General features: G+C 38.0%; 1 pseudogene; it reads right to left on the reverse strand.

The window, feature by feature from the left end:
* Nucleotides 1–2,011: 2,011 nt before the first annotated feature.
* Nucleotides 2,012–5,025, reverse strand: LOC102829403 (annotated as a pseudogene).
* Nucleotides 5,026–5,443: the final 418 nt, after the last annotated feature.

Below are 5,443 nucleotides of genomic sequence, written 5' to 3' on the forward strand. Positions count from 1 at the left end.
CTGTGTATTCCTTCCATCTTTTGATGTTTTTGTAACTTGTGGCTGGAGTTTTTTCTTTAGTTTGTTCACCTTGAGAAATACCAAGCATGTTCTTCCATTTTGGTTTTTAACTTCAAGTTTTTCCACCTTTCACTATAATACTTCACTCTTGAGTTTTCAAGTTGTCATTTGTAATCTTCAGTTTAACTCTTTTATTACATCATTGCTTTGATTGGATTACAAAGCCTGTGTTGAAGAGAAAATTTCAGTGCCCCTTAAAACATTCATAGGTCTTTTCTTTCTTTCCTGTTCTTTTTATTGTCTATGTTCTTGTCTGAATCTGGCTTGGACTTCTGGCAGTTCTCTGTCAATGTATGTTTGCAGCTGATTTTGGATTATCTTTAGCATTGCTGTTGTTGTTGCTAAATACCATGGAGTCATGAGTTAATTAAATGTTTGACTAAATATAAACTAAAGAAAAACTTTTTATTGTGAATTGAGTGAAGGTTTACAGAGCAGATCATCAGTTTTACATTCAACAAATCATACGCTTTGCTTTGCTTTATTATATGGTTGCAATCCCTTCCATGCACAAATGGTTAACAGCATTTACCTCTATTCACTTTAACCATTGTATTCCTCCCTGTGGCCCCCGCCACCCCCATCTTTCCTCTGCCAACCTCCCTCCAGTTGTATATTCCCTGCCCCATCATCCACATCAACATGTGTCTGCCCTCTAGCACATGTATCATTTTCTTCTTCCCTAAAATCCACCATAGAGTATTTCTTTTATCAAGAAAACCATGCAGGAATATATAATCATTTAAACAACTAAAGGGCACATTCTGGAAGTCAGCTTCTTGGCCCCCAGCACACAGCCTTTCTCTTTCCATGAGTCTAGGCTCAGCTGTTCAATCTCTCCATGACTTCTCCTCAGCCTCCATCTCTGATGTCACTGCTTCTCTGGTTATTGTTGTTGTTAACTGCCGTCGAGTCAGTTCCAACCCATAGCAACCCTGTATAGAGTTTCCAAGGAGCAGCTAGTGAACTTGAATCGCCGACTTTGCAGTTCAAACAGCTTTGCAGTCTGACGCATTACCACACAGCCACACCAAGACTCTGGTGAGGTTCCAGTTTTCCGCTCATGCTGTCCTCTCTCTTTTGAAAGCTTTTAGTGAATTGAGTGATAGTTTACATGGGAGAACATCAGTTTTGCACTCATCATATCATATTTCATTTCATGGCAATGATTACAATCCCCTCCATGCATGATCATCATTTTACAGTATTTGCTTCTATTTCCTCTTTTTTTTTTAATTTTTAATTTTTTTTTTTTTTATGCTGTACACAAAAACACTCAGGAATATATAATCATTTAAACAACTAAAGGGCGCATTCTGTAAGCCAGCCTCCTGGTCTCTTGGTTGCCAGCACGCAGCTTTTCTCTTTCCATGAGTCTAGTGTCCTCAGCTACTCTCTCTCTCCATGTCATCATCTCTGCCTCCATCTCTGATGTCGCTGCTTCTCAGGTTAGGGTCCCATGTTCCACTCATGCTCTTCTTTCTTTTTCTTTTTAGAATTCTCAGTTGTATTTATTAAAAGAGACACTTTAAAAAATATATGAATATTGTAGTTTCTTAGGAATCTTTTAGAACTATATATTTAAAGTACTGCAATGAAAATGCACATATTATATCAACTAAATCTGTGATTTACTTTTAGAGAAAAATAATTAAAATAGGTTTCCCAATAAGGGGGAGAAATAAGAACATGAGCTCATACCGTGGTTACATGCTAATTATGACATTATATACAAGGTAGAGGCACTCAACATGTATTCAATGAAAAATACGAACAATGAATAGCTGAGATTTAAAAATCACAAATTGCTTGCCAATGTTGTAAATTCTTAAATGTTGAAATAAATACCTAATAATAAGTCTATTTTAAAAGTGGAAGTTTGTGATGGTGCTTACAAATTAATCCAAATTTTATATACAAACAGAGCACAGCAAATACACTGACAACACTGCTAATTTCCACTTAATTTCTTCATAATATGGCTGTCTGGTGTCGCATTAGTGAAGATACTTCCTACCAACATACAGATACCCCAGAGACTATGACGAATCACTTTACAGCAGCCAAGATCATCCACAGAGAATCCTAAATGTTGATAGCATCTGTCAGTTTCAAAAAAAAAAAAAAAAAAAAAATGTTGTTTGTATATGGTCCAAAAAATGCCAAACCAGATGATGGGTCAATAAAGTCAGTCCAACAGCCTTCAGCTTGAAGATCATAACACATTTCCTTAGTACCACTGATGAACTTTTCTAAGAGCAATTTTCTTTCATTTTCTACATCCTCACTCCAAGCAGTCATATCATTCTTAGTCTTCTGTGCCACAGTTACAATCGTTAACTTTCTGGTGGTCACTTCTGGAAATAGTGCTTCAAAATATCTTTTGTAGCAATTCTGGACATGTTTGGATTTCACAATCTACTTTAGCACTTTCAAAGTAAGTTTTTGCATTATTAATTTCTAGTGCAGTAGGTGCATCATTACCCTGGAATTCATGAACATACTGTGCTATCACACACTCATACCTTTTACTTGATAAAAGTTCTGCTAGCAGATCAGGCAAAGTTTTATGAACCTGGCTTTTCTTCTGTGAAGCTGTTCCATTGAGGTGACAATCAAAGCCTATGTTCCCCGGAAGCTGGAAGCTCTGATCCTGAGTTCCAAATGGTCCCATAGTTTCATCAGGCCATACTGTTTGAGAGCATATATCTGGAGGTGCAGTGGCCACATGAGACTCATCAGAACCTGAAGATCCTGCAGTTTTAACTAAAGAGCAAAATCCTGGGAGGTAGGAAACCAGTCTGGCAGTATAACAGAGCACCTCTTTGCTCCGGGTGTTGCTTGATTGCAGTTGTAGTGTAACATGGCACCTTTCCTGTGTCTTCTCCACGCCAGTCTTCTTCTTTCTTGATGGTCCTAGGGACCTCTGTTTCTGGAATTTAAGATTAACTACTTCCCCTTTTTTGTTGTACAACTTCTACCTTTACAGTAGACCCATTTAGACAAGAGAAAAACTATTCAGTAGGGCTTCTACCTTCCTTTGCATACTATGAAACTAAACTTTCTCATGAAAACTTGTAAGCCAGTCACTTCATGCCTTTATAACCCCCTCCCCCCATTTTAGTAGCCAATATATAAGTTGCCTGTCCCTGTCAATCCTGTGTAAAGAGGGGATAGGAATGATCCTTGATGTGTAGACTCTGTCTCTCTCTATTGGTATTTTGAGCTACTACACCCATAAGTATAGGTCAAGTTCATCAAATTGTAGCAATTTACACTTGTTTCCTTTATCAAATTTCTTTTATCTTCCTGTAGTCAAGTTCTGATATTCAAGCCATTGAAACTAGGTCAAATGGGTACTATCTGCAAGTTTGGGTGTTCTTGTGCATCAACTCTCACATCATATCAGCTGGATGCTTCACTCCCAGCTCTAGCCCTCCATGGCTAGGTCCTTGTCCATGGGCTCAGGAGTTCCCAAGTCTCACCACACTTCAGACCAACCAACCCTTCCACTTCTCTCTTTCATTTCCAGGTCGACGAGAGTCTATGGAACATGGTCAAACTCAGCCCATATCTTCATTGCTTCCTTTCCGCTATTTCTACTCACCAATAGGCCAATGCTGTCAGCATCAAACTTATGTGCCTGATCATGTGTTCCCTTTGAGTTTCAGTCATTGAGGGGGGTTTGTCCTGAAGAGACTTAATTGCTTGCCTTGATGTCTCCCTGGCAAACAGCTTGCTTGTTCTTGTAGTAACCAATCAGACTGCCATTTTTGTTTTTTATTTTTACTGCTGGTCTTTCTTTCAAGAAGTATCTTTTGTTTCTCTCATCATTCCAGGCTGGTCTGCATGCCCTTTTAAGTGGGAATGTCTTACCTCAGAAGGTTCTGGATGGGACTCAGGATTCTACCTGAGAGCTCATATATTACAAAGGCTGTGCAAGAAGCCTATTTCACTGCATGCTAACTTTTAAGTTGATAATTTTGTATGATCTGTGAATGATTTTGGCAGAAAAAGGTTCCCCACCCTTGCAATACAGGATCGCTAAGAGTCAGAACTGACTTGACAGCACTTAACAACAACTATAAGATATTATTTTATAATGTATTATCAGTTTGTCATACTGCAGTGGTTTTTGTGTTGCTGTAATGCTAGAAGCTATGCCACTGGTATTTATATACCAGCAAGTCACCCATAGTGGACAGGTTTTCAGTGGACTCTCTAGACTAAGACAGACTAAGAAGGAGAGGTAGATGTTTTCTGAATGTTTAATCACTGAAAACCTTATGAATACCAAAGGAACATTGTCAGATATAAGGCCGGAAGATGAAGACATTATGAATAACAACAGAACATTGTCGGATAGAGTACCAGAAGATTTGCCCCTCATGTTTGTGGGCAGAGTTGACTATCATGATGTGAATGGAGTAAAGCTTTCAAGACCTTCATTTGCTATTGTGGCACAACTCAAAATGAGGAAAAACAACTGCAACCATTCTTTAATAATTGGAACATGGAATGTGTGAAGTATGAATCCAGGAAAATTGGAAGTTGTCAAAATTGAAATGGAACACATAAAGATCAACATCCTAGGCATTAGTAAACTGAAATGGACTGGTATTGGCCATTTTGAATCCAGCAGCCATATGATTTACTATGCCGGTAATGACAAATTCAAGAGGAATGGCATTACATTCATCATCAACAAAACCATTTCAAGATGTGTCTTGAAGTACAATTCTGTCTATGATAGAATAATATCTATAGACCTACAGCGAAGACCAGTTACTATCACTATCATTCAAACTTATGCACCAACCATTAAAGCCAGTGATGATGAAATTGAAGAATCCTACCAACTTCTTGGCTTTGGAGCTGGTTTTCATAACCATCCCCAACCAGACCATGAGACCGCTTCTTTCTTTGCAGTAGCTGGCTTATTGTCCATAGCATATCTTCTGGCATCTCTGCTATACGGGTTGCTCTTCATTCTCAGATGTCCTGTAAATTGTTTTTGAGTTTGCAGTTTTCCTGGAAAGTAGAGGACATAAGATGTCTAAAAAATGAGTGGTATGTCATTGTATTTTGAAGGCAGTTTTATCTCCCTGAAAAAACAACAGTGATGCTAAAACATTATCCTTTTAGATTGACATTGCTGTAATGTGAGGTGCTTATCTGTATTCATGTGAAAGCTCCAAAACAAGTATTCTATCTAGCCTGCAGATTCTTCTAATTAAATAGCTAAGAAAAAACCCATCTACCATTATCTCATTTGAACTTTCTGTAATTGCATATTTCCTCCTCTTCTTCTTTTTAATGTATAAACAAGCCTTCAGAGTTTTAATTTTCCTGTGACTTTTCTTTACCCATAAATACTACCTAT

This window comes from Chrysochloris asiatica, unplaced genomic scaffold (assembly GCF_000296735.1).
Source record: "Chrysochloris asiatica unplaced genomic scaffold, ChrAsi1.0 scaffold00275, whole genome shotgun sequence".
Classification (NCBI taxonomy): domain Eukaryota; kingdom Metazoa; phylum Chordata; class Mammalia; order Afrosoricida; family Chrysochloridae; genus Chrysochloris; species Chrysochloris asiatica.